The sequence below is a fragment of the Bombina bombina genome, chromosome 7 (genome assembly GCF_027579735.1).
Source record: "Bombina bombina isolate aBomBom1 chromosome 7, aBomBom1.pri, whole genome shotgun sequence".
Taxonomy (NCBI): domain Eukaryota; kingdom Metazoa; phylum Chordata; class Amphibia; order Anura; family Bombinatoridae; genus Bombina; species Bombina bombina.
Genome location: NC_069505.1, coordinates 193,408,886 through 193,422,218, shown reverse-complemented (window position 1 = coordinate 193,422,218; position 13,333 = coordinate 193,408,886). Strand labels below are relative to the sequence as shown.

Genomic DNA, 13,333 nt, shown 5'->3' with positions numbered 1-13,333 from the left:
CCCAACATCGCCGACACCTACATTATAATTATTAACCCCTAATCTGCCGCTCCGGACACCGCCGCCACCTACATTATATGTATTAATCCCTAATCTGCCGCTCCCAACGTCACCGCCACTATATTAAAGTTATTAACACCTAAACCTAAGTCTAACCCTAACCCTAACACCCCCTAACTTAAATATAATTACAATAAATCTAAATAAATATTACTATCATTAACTAAATTATTCCTATTTAAAACTAAATACTTACCTATAAAATAAACCCTAAGATAGCTACAATATAACTAATAGTTACATTGTAGCTATCTTAGGGTTTATTTTCATTTTACAGACAAATTTGTATTTATTTTAACTAGGTAGAATAGTTATTAAATAGTTTATTAACTATTTAATAACTACCTAGCTAAAAATAAATACAAAAGTACCTGTACAATAAATACCTAACCAAGTTACACTAACACCTAACACTACACTATAATTAAATAAATTAACTAAATTAAATACAATTACCTAAATTATATTAAATTAGCTAAAGTACAAAAAAACACTAATTACAGAAAATAATAAAAAATTACAGATATTTAAACAAATTACACCTAATCTAATAGCCCTATTAAAAATAAAAAAAGCACCCCCAAAATAAAAAAAAAAACCCTAGCCTAAACTTAACTACCAATCGCCCTTAAAAGGCCTTTGCGGGGCATTGCCCCAAAGTAATCAGCTCTTTTACCTGTAAAAGAAAATACAAACAACCCCCCAGACAGTAAAACCCACCACCCACACAACCAACCCCCCAAATAAAATACTATCTAAAAAAAATCCTACGCTCCCCATTGCCCTAAAAGGGCATTTGGATGGGCATTGCCCTTAAAAGGGCAGTTACCTCTATTGCAGCCCAAAGTCCCTAACCTAAAAATAAAACCCACCCAATACACCCTTAAAAAAAACCTAACACTAACCGCCTGAAGATCGAATTACCAGGAGAAGTCTTCATCCCAAGCCGGGCCGAAGTCCTCAACGAATCCGGGAGAAGTCTTCATCCAAGCCGGGCGAAGTGTCCTCCATACAGGCAGAAGTCTTCATCCAGTCGGCATCTTCTATCTTCATCCATCCGCGCGGAGCGGGTTCCATCTTCAAGACAACCGATGTGAAGTATCCTCTTCATCCGATGACTAAAGCTGAATGAAGGTACCTTTAAGTGACATCATCCAAGATGGCGTCCCTTAGATTCCGATTGGCTGATAGAATTCTATCAGCCAATCGGAATTAAGGTAGAAAAAATCCTATTGGCTGATGCAATCAACCAATAGGATTGAAGTTCAATCCTATTGGCTGATCCAATCAGCCAATAGGATTGAGCTTGCATTCTATTGGCTGATTGGAACAGCCATCAGCCAATCGGAATCTAAGGGACGCCATCATGGATGACGTCACTTAAAGGTACCTTCATTCTGCTTTAGTCGTCGGATGAAGAGGATGCTTCGTGTCGGATGTCTTGAAGATGGACCCGCTCCGCGCCGATGGATGAAGACTTCTGCCCGTCTGGAGGACCACTTCGCCGGCTTGGATGAAGACTTCTCCCGCTTCATTGAGGACTTCGCCTGGCTTGGATGAAGACTTCTCCCAGTAAGTCGATCTTCAGGGGTTAGTGTTTAGGTTTTTTTAAGGGGTGTATTGGGTGGATTTTATTTTTAGGTTAGGGACTTTGGGCTGCAATAGAGCTAACTGCCTTTTTTAGATAGTATTTTATTTGGGGGGTTGGTTGTGTGGGTGGTGGGTTTTACTGTTGGGGGGGTGTTGTTTTTGTATTTTTTTTTACAGGTAAAAGAGCTGATTACTTTGGGGCAATGCCTCGCAAAATGCCCTTTTAAGGGCTATTGTAGTTTAGTTTAGGCTAGGGTTTTTTTTTTATTTTGGGGGGGCTTTTTATTTTAATAAGGCTATTAAATTAGTTTGTAATTAGTTTAAATATCTGTAATTTGTTTATTATTTTCTGTACTTTAGTGTTTTGGTTTTTTTGTACTTTAGCTAATTTAATTTAGGTAATTGTATTTAATTTAGTTAATTTATTAAATTACAGTGTAGTGTTAGGTGTTATTGTAACTTAGGTTAGGTTTTATTTTACAGGTATCTTTTGTATTATTTTAGCTAGGTAGTTTATTAAATAGTTAATAACTATTTAAATAACTATTCTACCTAGTTAGAAATAAATACAAACTTGCCTGTAAAATAAAAAATAAACCCTAATATAGCTACAATGTATCTATTAGTTATATTGTAGCTAGCTTAGGGTTTATTTTATAGTAAGTATTTAGTTTTAAATAGGAATAATTTAGCTAATGATAGTAATATTTATTTAGATTTATGTAATTAATTTAATTAGGGGGTGTTAGGGTTAGGGTTAGACTTAGGTTTTAGGTGTTAATAACTTTAATATAGTGGCTGCAACGTTGGGGGCAGAAGATTAGGGGTTAATAAATAGTATGTAGGTTGCAGCGACATTGGGGGCGGCAGATTATGGGTTAATAAATAGTATGTAGGTGTCGGCAATGTTTTGGGCAGCAGATTAGGGGTTAATACATATTAATGTAGGTGGCGGCGGGGGCCGAGCGGCAGATTAGGGGTTAATAATTATAATGTAGGTGTCGGTGATGTCGGGGGTGGCAGATAGGGGTTAATAAGTGTAAGATTAGGGGTGTTAGACTTGGGGTTCATGTTAGGGGTGTTAGGTTGTAGACATAAATTTTATTTCCCCATAGGGAATCAAAGGGGCTGCGTTAAGCAGCTTTACGCTGCTTTTTTGCAGGTGTTAGACTTTTTCTCTCAGCCGGCTCACCCCGTTGATTCCTATAGGGGAAATTGTGCACGAGCACGTACGACCAGCTCACCGCTGACTTAAGCAGCGCTTGTATTGAGTGCGGTAATGAGCAAAATTTTTGCTCAATGCTCACTACTTGGTCTTTTAACGACGGGTTTTCTGAAAACACGTGATACCAGCGCTGCAGGTAAGTGAGCGGGTGAGACAAAACTGCTCGTTAGCACCGCATAGCCTCTAACGCAAAACTCGTAATCTGGGCCATAGATTTTATTGGCAGAGAAGTATATTTAAATCTTCCAAGGGTTCCTATAAAGTATAAGCTTCATTAGAACATAGGGTAACCTCATGTTTTCCCAGGTATTATTAGTATGTAGGATAGCCTCCATGCTTATCCCAGGTATTAATTAGTGCACAGGATAGCCTCCTGCTTAGCCCGAGGTATTAATTAGTATGTAGTAATAGCCTCATGCTTATCCCAGGTATTAATTAGTGCACAGGATAGCCTCATGCTTATCCAGTATTATTAGTGCACAGAATAGCCTCATGCTTAGCCCAGGTATTGATTAGTGCACAGGATAACCTCATGCTTATCCCAGTATTAATTGGTGCACAGGATTAACCTCGTGCTTATCCCAGGTATTAATTATAGTATGTAGGATATCCTCATGCTTATCCCAGGTATATAATTAGTATGTAGGATAGCCTCATGCTTATCCCAGGTATTAATTAGTGCACAGGATAGCCTCATGAATAGCCCAGGTATATATAGTACATAGGATAGCCTCCTGCTTAGCCCAGGTATTAATTAGTACATAGGATAGCCTCATGCTTAGCCCAGGTATTAATTAGTACATAGGATAACCTCATCCTTATCCAAGGTATTAATTATTATGTAGGTATAGCCTCATGCTTATCCAGTTATTAATTACTATGTAGGATAGCCTCATGCTTATTCCAGGTATTGATTATTATGTATATAGCCTCATGCTCATCCTGGGTATTAATTAGTATTAGGAATAAGCCTTATGCTTATCCCAGGCATTACTAAGTGCATAGGATAGCCTTATGCTTATCACAGGCATTAATTAGTACATAGGATAGCCATATATTTATCTGAGCATTAATTAGTGCATAGGATAACCTTATGCTTATCCCAGGCATTACTTGTGCATAGGATAGCCTTAGGCTTAATCCCAGCATTAATTAGTACATAGGATACGCCTATATTTATCTCAGGCATTAATAAGTAAGTAGGATAGCCTTATGCTTATTCCAGGAATTAATTAGTATTCAGTATAGCCTTAGGTTTTCCCAGGCATTAATTAGTACACATGGACAGTCTTATCCTATCCCAAGTAGTAATTAGTACATAGGATAGCCTTATGCTTTTTCCAGGCATTAGTTGGTATGTAGGATAGCCATACGCCTTATCCCAGGCATTAATTAGTAGTAGTACAGCCTTATGCATATCATAGGCATTAATTAGTATGTAGAATTGATTATCCCAGACATTAATATGTAGGATAGCCTTATGCTTATCCCAGGCATTAATTAGTATGTAGTATATCCTTATGCTTATCCCAGGCATTAATTAGTATGTATTATAGTCTTATGCTTATCCCAGGCATTAATAATAATTAGTACGTATGAAAGTTTTATTCTTTTCCCAGGTTTAAATTAGTTCATAAAATAGCCTGATGCTTATCCCAGGCATTAATTAGTACATAGGATAGCCTTATATTTATGTCAGGCATTAATTAGTAAGTAGGATAGCCTTATGCTTATTCCAGGAATTAATTAGTATTCAGTATAGCCTTATGCTATCCCAGGCATTAATTAGTACAATGGACAGTCTTATCCTTATCCCAAGTAGTAATTAGTACATAGGATAGCCTTATGCTTTTTCCAGGCATTAGTTAGTATGTAGGATAGCCTTACGCTTATCCCAGGCATTAATTAGTATGTATTATAGTCTTATGCTTATCCCCAGGCATTAATTAGTAAGTATGACAGTTTTATTCTTTTCCCAGGTTTAAATTAGTACATAAAATAGCCTGATGCTTATCCCAGGCATTAATTTGTATGCAGGATAGCCTTATGCTTATCCCAGGCATTAATTAGTAAGTAGGATAGCCTTATGCTTATTCCAGGAATTAATTAGTATTCAGTATAGCCTTATGCTATCCCAGGCATTAATTAGAACGTAGGACAGTCTTATCCTTATCCCAAGTAGTAATTAGTACATAGGATAGCCTTATGCTTTTTCCAGGCATTAGTTAGTATGTAGGATAGCCTTATGCTTATCCCAGGCAATAATTAGTATGTAGTATAGCCTTATGCATATCCCAGGCATTATTAGTATGTAGAATAGCCGTATGATTATCCCAGGCATTAATTAATATGTAGGATAGCCTTATGCTTATCCCAGGCATTAATTAGTATGTAGTATAGCCTTATCCTTATCCCATGCATTAATTAGTATGTATTATAGTCTTATGCTTATCCCAGGCATTAATTAGTACGTATGACAGTTTTATTCTTTTCCCAGGTTTAAATTAGTACATAGGATAGCCTGATGCTTATCCCAGGCATTAATTTGTATGCAGGATAGCCTTATGCTTATCCCAGGCATTAATTAGTACGTAGGATAGCCTTATGTTTATCTCAGGCATAAATTAGTATGTAGGATAGCCTTATGTTTATCTCAGGCATAAATTAGTATGTAGGATAGCCTTTTGCTTATCTCAGGCATTATTTAGTATATAGGATAACCTCATGCTTATCCCAGGCATTAATTAGTACGTAGGATAGTCTTATGCTTATCCCAGCCATTGATTAGTATGTAGGAAAGCCTTATGCTTACCACAGTAATTAGTATGTAAAATAGCCTTATCTAAGGCATTAATTAGGATATAGGATAGCCTTATGCTTACCCCAGGCAGTAATTAGTACGTAGGATAGCCTTATGCTTATACAAGGCATTAATTAGTATGTAGAATAGCTAGGTTTATCTCGGGCATTAATTAGTATGTAGGATAGCCTTATGCTTATCTCATGGCATTATTATGTAGGATAGCCTTATTTTATCTCAGCATTAAGTTAGTATATAGGGTAGCCTTGTGCCTATTCCACGCATTAATTAGTATATAAGATAAGCCTTATGCTTATCTCAGGCATCAATTAGTACATAGGATAGCCTTATGTTTATCTCAGTCATTAGTATATAGAATAGCCTTATGCTTATCTCAGGCAGTAATTAGTAGGTAGGTATAACCTTATGCTTATCTCAGGGAAATAATTAGTATGTAGTATACCGTATGCTTATCTCAGGCCTTAATTAGGTATATAGGATAGCCTTATGCTTATCTCAGGCATTAATTAGTATATAGGATAGCCTTATGCTTATCCCAGCATTAGCTAATATATAGGATAATTCTTATGCTTACCCCAGGCATTAATTGATATATAGGATAGCCTATACCAAACTCTGAGTAATTGTTTTTACCACCTCTAATGGAAGTTTTTTTCTGTAAATAAAAGCGTCCACAAATTACATGACAAAAATCTCTTTATACGCAATGAAGCTGTACGTATGATAGAAAAACACTACATGACTGTTACATAATTGAGAAGAAGCTGCACATATGACACACACTGTACGTAACACATGCAATTGCACATCACACATGCATTTGTACATACATCATGTAGCCTATGCATACTGTGTGTAACTGCACATACATCATACAGCTGTACATACCTACCTCATGTAAGCTATGTATACTGTGTGTAAACTGCACATACATCATACAGCTGTACATACCTACCTCAAGTATCTATGTATACTGTGTGTAACTGCACATACATCATACAGCTGCACATACATCATGTAGCTATGTATACTGTGTGTAACTGCATATACATCAGACAGCTGTACATACATCATGTACTATGCATACTGTATGTAACTGCACATACATCATGTAGCTATGCATACTGTGTGTAACTGCACATACATCATACAGCTGTACATACCTACCCTCATGTAGCTATGTATACTGTGTGTAACTGCCACATACATCATAAAGCTGCACATACATCATGTAGCTATGCATACTGTGTGTAACTGCATGTACATCAGACAGATGTACATGACATCATGTAGCTATGCATACTGTATGTAACTGCACATAACATCATGTAGCTATGCAAACTGTGTGTAACTGCACATACATCAACAGCTGTACATACATCATGTAGCTATGCATACTGCCTTGTGTGTAACTGCACATACATCAGACAGCTGTACATACATCATGTAGCTATGCATACTGTGTTAACTGCACATACATCATACAGCTGTACATACATCATGTAGCTATGCATACTGTGTGTAACTGCGTATACATCATAACAGCTGTACATACATCATGTAGCTATTTATACTGTGTGTAACTGCACATACATCATACAGCTGTACACATATCATGTAGCTATGTATACTGTATGTAACTGTACATACATCATGTAGCTATGCATACTGTGTGTAACTGCACATACATCAGACAGCTGTACATACATCATGTAGCTATGCATACTCTGTGTAACTGCACATACATCAGACAGCTGTACATACATCATGTAGCTATGAATACAGTTTGTAACTGCACATACATCAGACAGCTTACATACATCATGTAGCTATGTATGTGTGTAACTGCACATACATCATACAACTGTACATACATCATGTAGCTATGCATACTGTGTGTATACTGTGTGTAACTGCACATACATCATACAGCTGTACATACATCATGTAGCTATGCATACTGTTTGTAACTGCATATACATTATACAGCTGTACATACATCATGTAACTATGCATACTGTTCTAACTGCATATACATCATACAGCTGTACATACATCATGTAGCTATGCATACTGTGTGTAACTGCACATACATCATATAGCTGTACATAGATCATATAGCTATGCATACTGTGTGTAACTGCATATAAATCATACAGCTGTACATACATCATGTAGCTATGCATACTGTTTGTAACTGCACATACATCATACAGCTGTACATACATCATGTAGCTATGCATACTGTGTGTAAATGCACATACATCATACAGCTGTACATATATCATGTAGCTATGTATATTGTGTGTAACTGCACATACATCATACAACTGCACATACAACATACAGCTGTACATACATCATGTAGCTATGTATACTGTGTGTAACTGCACATACAACATACAGCTGTACATACATCATGTAGCTATGTTATACTGTGCGTAACTGCACATACATCATACAACTGCACATACAACATACAGCTGTACATACATCATATAGCTATGCATACTCTGTGTAACTGCACATACATCATACAGCTGTACATACATCATGTAGCTATGTATACTGTGTGTAACTGCACATACATCATACAGCTGTACATACATCATGTAGCTATGTATACTGTGTGTAACTGCACATACAATCATACAGCTGTACATACATCATGTAGCTATGCATACTGTTGTAACTGCATATACATCATACAGCTGGACATACATCATGTAGCTATGCATACTGTGTGTAACTGCACATACAACATACAGCTGTACATACATCATGTAGCTATGCATACTGTTTGTAACTGCATATACATTCATACAGCTGTACATACATCATGTAGCTATGTATACTGTGTGTAACTGCATATACATCATACAGCTGTACATACATTGTGTAGCTATGTATATCTGATGTGTAACTGCACATACATCATACAGCTGTAACATACATCATGTAGCTATGTATACTGTTTGTAACTGCATATACATCATACAGCTGTACATACAGCATGTAGCTATGCATATTGTTTGTAACTGCATATACATCATACAGCTGTACATACATCATGTAGCTATGCATATTGTTTGTAACTGCATATACATCATACAGCTGTACATACATCATGTAGCTATGTATACTGTGTGTAACTGCATATACATCATACAGCTGTACATACATTGTGTAGCTATGTATACTGTGTGTAACTGCACATACATCATACAGCTGTACATACATCATGTAGCTATGTATACTGTTTGTAACTGCATATACATCATACAGCTGTACATACAGCATGTAGCTATGCATATTGTTTGTAACTGCATATACATCATACAGCTGTACATACATCATGTAGCTATGCATATTGTTTGTAACTGCATATACATCATACAGCTGTACATACATCATATAGCTATGCATACTGTTTGTAACTGCATATACATCATACAGCTGTACATACATCATGTAGCTATGCATACTGTTTGTAACTGCACATACATCATACAGCTGTACATAGATCATATAGCTATGCATACTCTGTGTAAACTGCATATACATCATACAGCTGTACATACATCATGTAGCTATGCATACTGTGTGTAACTGCACATACATCTACAGCTGTACATACATCATGTAGCTATGTATACTGTTTGTAACTGCACATACATCATACAGCTTGTACATACATCATGTAGCTATGCATATTGTTTGTAACTGCATATACATCATACAGCTGTACATACATCATGTAGCTATGTATACTGTGTGTAACTGCACATACATCATACAGCTGTACATACATCATGTAGCTATGCATACTGTGTGTAACTGCACATACATCATACAGCTGTCAATACATCATGTAGCTATGTATACTGTTTGTAACTGCATATACATCATACAGCTGTACATACATCATGTAGCTATGCATATTGTTTGTAACTGCATATACATCATACAGCTGTACATACATCATGTAGCTATGCATATTGTTTGTAACTGCATATACATCATACAGCTGTACATACAATCATGTAGCTATGTATACTGTGTGTAACTGCACATACATCATACAGCTGTACATACATCATGTAGCTTATGCATACGGTTTGTACCTGCCTATACATCATACAGCTGTACATATATCATGTAGCTATGTATACTGTGTGTAACTGCACATACATCATACAGCTGTACATACATCATGTAGCTATGTATACTGTGTGTAACTGCACATACATCATACAGCTGTACATACATCATGTAGCTATGCATACTGTTTGTAACTGCCTATACATCATACAGCTGTACATATATCATGTAGCTATGTATACTGTGTGTAACTGCACATACATCATACAGCTGTACATACATCATGTAGCTATGTATACTGTGTGTAACTGCATATACATCATACAAGCTGTACATACATCATGTAGCTATGTATACTGTGTGTAACTGCACATACATCATACAGCTGTACATACATCATGTAGCTATGCATACTGTTGTGTAACGCACATACATCATACAGCTGTCAATACATCATGTAGCTATGTATACTGTTTGTAACTGCATATACATCATACAGCTGTACATACATCATGTAGCTATGCATATTGTTTGTAACTGCACATACATCATACAGCTGTACATACATCATGCAGCTATGCATACTGTTGTAACTGCACTATACATCATACAGCTGTACATACATCAATGTAGCTATGTATACTGTGTGTAACTACACATACATTCATACAGGCTGTACATACACTCATGTAGCTATGTATACTGTGTGTAACTCATATACATCATACAGCTGTACATACATCATGTAGCTATGTATACTGTGTGTAACTCCATATACATCATACAGCTGTACATACATCATGTAGCTATGTATACTGTGTGTAACTACATATACATCATACAGCTGTACATACATCATGTAGCTATGTATACTGTGTGAACTACATATACATCAGACCCGCTGTACATACATCATGTAGCTATGTATACTGTGTGTAACTACATATACATCATACCGTGTTACATACATCATGTAGCTGTGTATACTGTGTGTAACTGCACATACATCATACAGCTGTACATACATCATGTAGCTATGTATACTGTGTGTACTACACATACATCATACAGCTTGTACCTACATCATGTAGCTATGTAACTGTGTGTAACTACATATACATCATACAGCTGTACATACATCATGTAGCTATGTATACTGTGTGTAACTACATATACATCTGACACGCTGTACATAATCATGGTAAGCTATTGTATACTCTGTGTAACTGCATATACATCATACAGCTGTACATACATCATGTAGCTATGTATACTGGGTGTAACTGCACATACATCATACAGCTGTACATACATCATGTAGCTATGTATACCTGTGTGTAACTGCACTACATCATACAGCTGTACATACATCATGTAGCTATGTATACTGTGTGTAACTGCACATACATCATAACAGCTGTACATACATCATGTAGCTATGCATACTGTGTGTAACTGCACATACATCATACAGCTGTACATACATCATGTAGCTATGTATACTCTGTGTAACTGCATATACATCAGACCACTGTACATACATCATGCAGCTATGTATACTCTGTGTAACTGCACATACATCATACAGCTGTACATACATCATGTAGCTATGTATACTCTGTGTAACTGCACATACATCATACAGCTGTACATACATCATGTAGCTATGTATACTCTGTGTAACTGCACATACATCATACAGCTGTACATACATTATGTAGCTATGTATACTCTGTGTAACTGCACATACATTATACAGCTGTACATACATCATGTAGCTATGTATACTGTGTGTAACTGCACATACATCATACAGCTGTACATACATCATGCAGCTATGTATACTCTGTGTAACTGCATATACATCAGACCGCTGTACATACATCATGTAGCTATGTATACTGTGTGTAACTGCACATACATCATACAGCTGTACATACAACATGTAGCTATGTATACTCTGTGTAACTGCATATACATCATACAGCTGTACATACATCATGTAGCTATGGTATACTGTGTGTAACTGCATATACATCATACAGCTGTACATACATCATGTAGCTATGTATACTGTGTGTAACTGCACATACATCATACAGCTGTACATACATCATGTAGCTATGTTATGCATACTGTGTGTAACTGCACATACATCATACAGCTGTACATACATCATGCAGCTATGTATAATGTGTGTAACTGCACATACATCATACAGCTGTACATACATCATGTAGCTATGTATACTGTGTGTAACTACACATACGTCATACAGCTGTACATACATCATGCAGCTATGTATACTCTGTGTAACTGCACATACATCATACAGCTGTACATACATCATGCAGCTATGTATACTGTGTGTAACTGCACATACATCATACAGCTGTACATACATCATGCAGCTATGTATACTGTGTGTAACTGCACATACATCATACAGCTGTACATACATCATGTAGCTATGTATACTGTGTGTAACTGCACATACATCATACACCTGTACATACATCATGTAGCTATGTATAATGTGTGTAACTGCACATACATCATACAGCTGTACATACATCATGCATCTATATATACTGTGTGTAACTGCACATACATCATACAGCTGTACATACATCATGTAGCTATGTATACTGTGTGTAACTGCACATACATCATACAGCTGTACATACATCATGTAGCTATGTATACTGTGTGTAACTACATATACATCAGACCGCTGTACATACATCATGTAGCTATGTATACTGTGTGTAACTACATATACATCATACAGCTGTACATACATCATGTAGCTATGTATACTGTGTGTAACTGCACATACATCATACAGCTGTACATACATCATGTAGCTATGTATACTGTTTGTAACTGCATATACATCATACAGCTGTACATACATCATGCAGCTATGTATACTGTGTGTAACTGCACATACATCATACAGCTGTACATACATCATGTAGCTATGTATACTGTGTGTAACTACACATACATCATACAGCTGTACATACATCATGTAGCTATGTATACTGTGTGTAACTACATATACATCATACAGCTGTACATACATCATGTAGCTATGTATACTGTGTGTAACTACATATACATCAGACCGCTGTATATACATCATGTAGCTGTGTATACTGTGTGTAACTGCACATACATCATACAGCTGTACATACATCATGTAGCTATGTATACTGTGTGTAACTACATATACATCATACAGCTGTACATACATCATGTAGCTATGTATACTGTGTGTAACTACGTATACATCGGACCGCTGTACATACATCATGTAGCTGTGTATACTGTGTGTAACTGCACATACATCATACAGCTGTACATACATCATGTAGCTATGTATACTGTGTGTAACTACACATACATCATACAGCTGTACATACATCATGTAGCTATGTATACTGTGTGTAACTACATATACATCATACAGCTGTACATACATCATGTAGCTATGTATACTGTGTGTAACTACATATACATCAGACCGCTGT

General features: G+C 36.5%; 1 protein-coding gene across 1 annotated transcript in view; it reads right to left on the bottom strand.

Annotated features, from left to right (window-relative positions):
* SLC1A2 (solute carrier family 1 member 2) overlaps positions 1–13,333 on the bottom strand; it is a 162,836-nt gene that overhangs the window by 43,734 nt on the left and 105,769 nt on the right. The window lies entirely within an intron of this gene.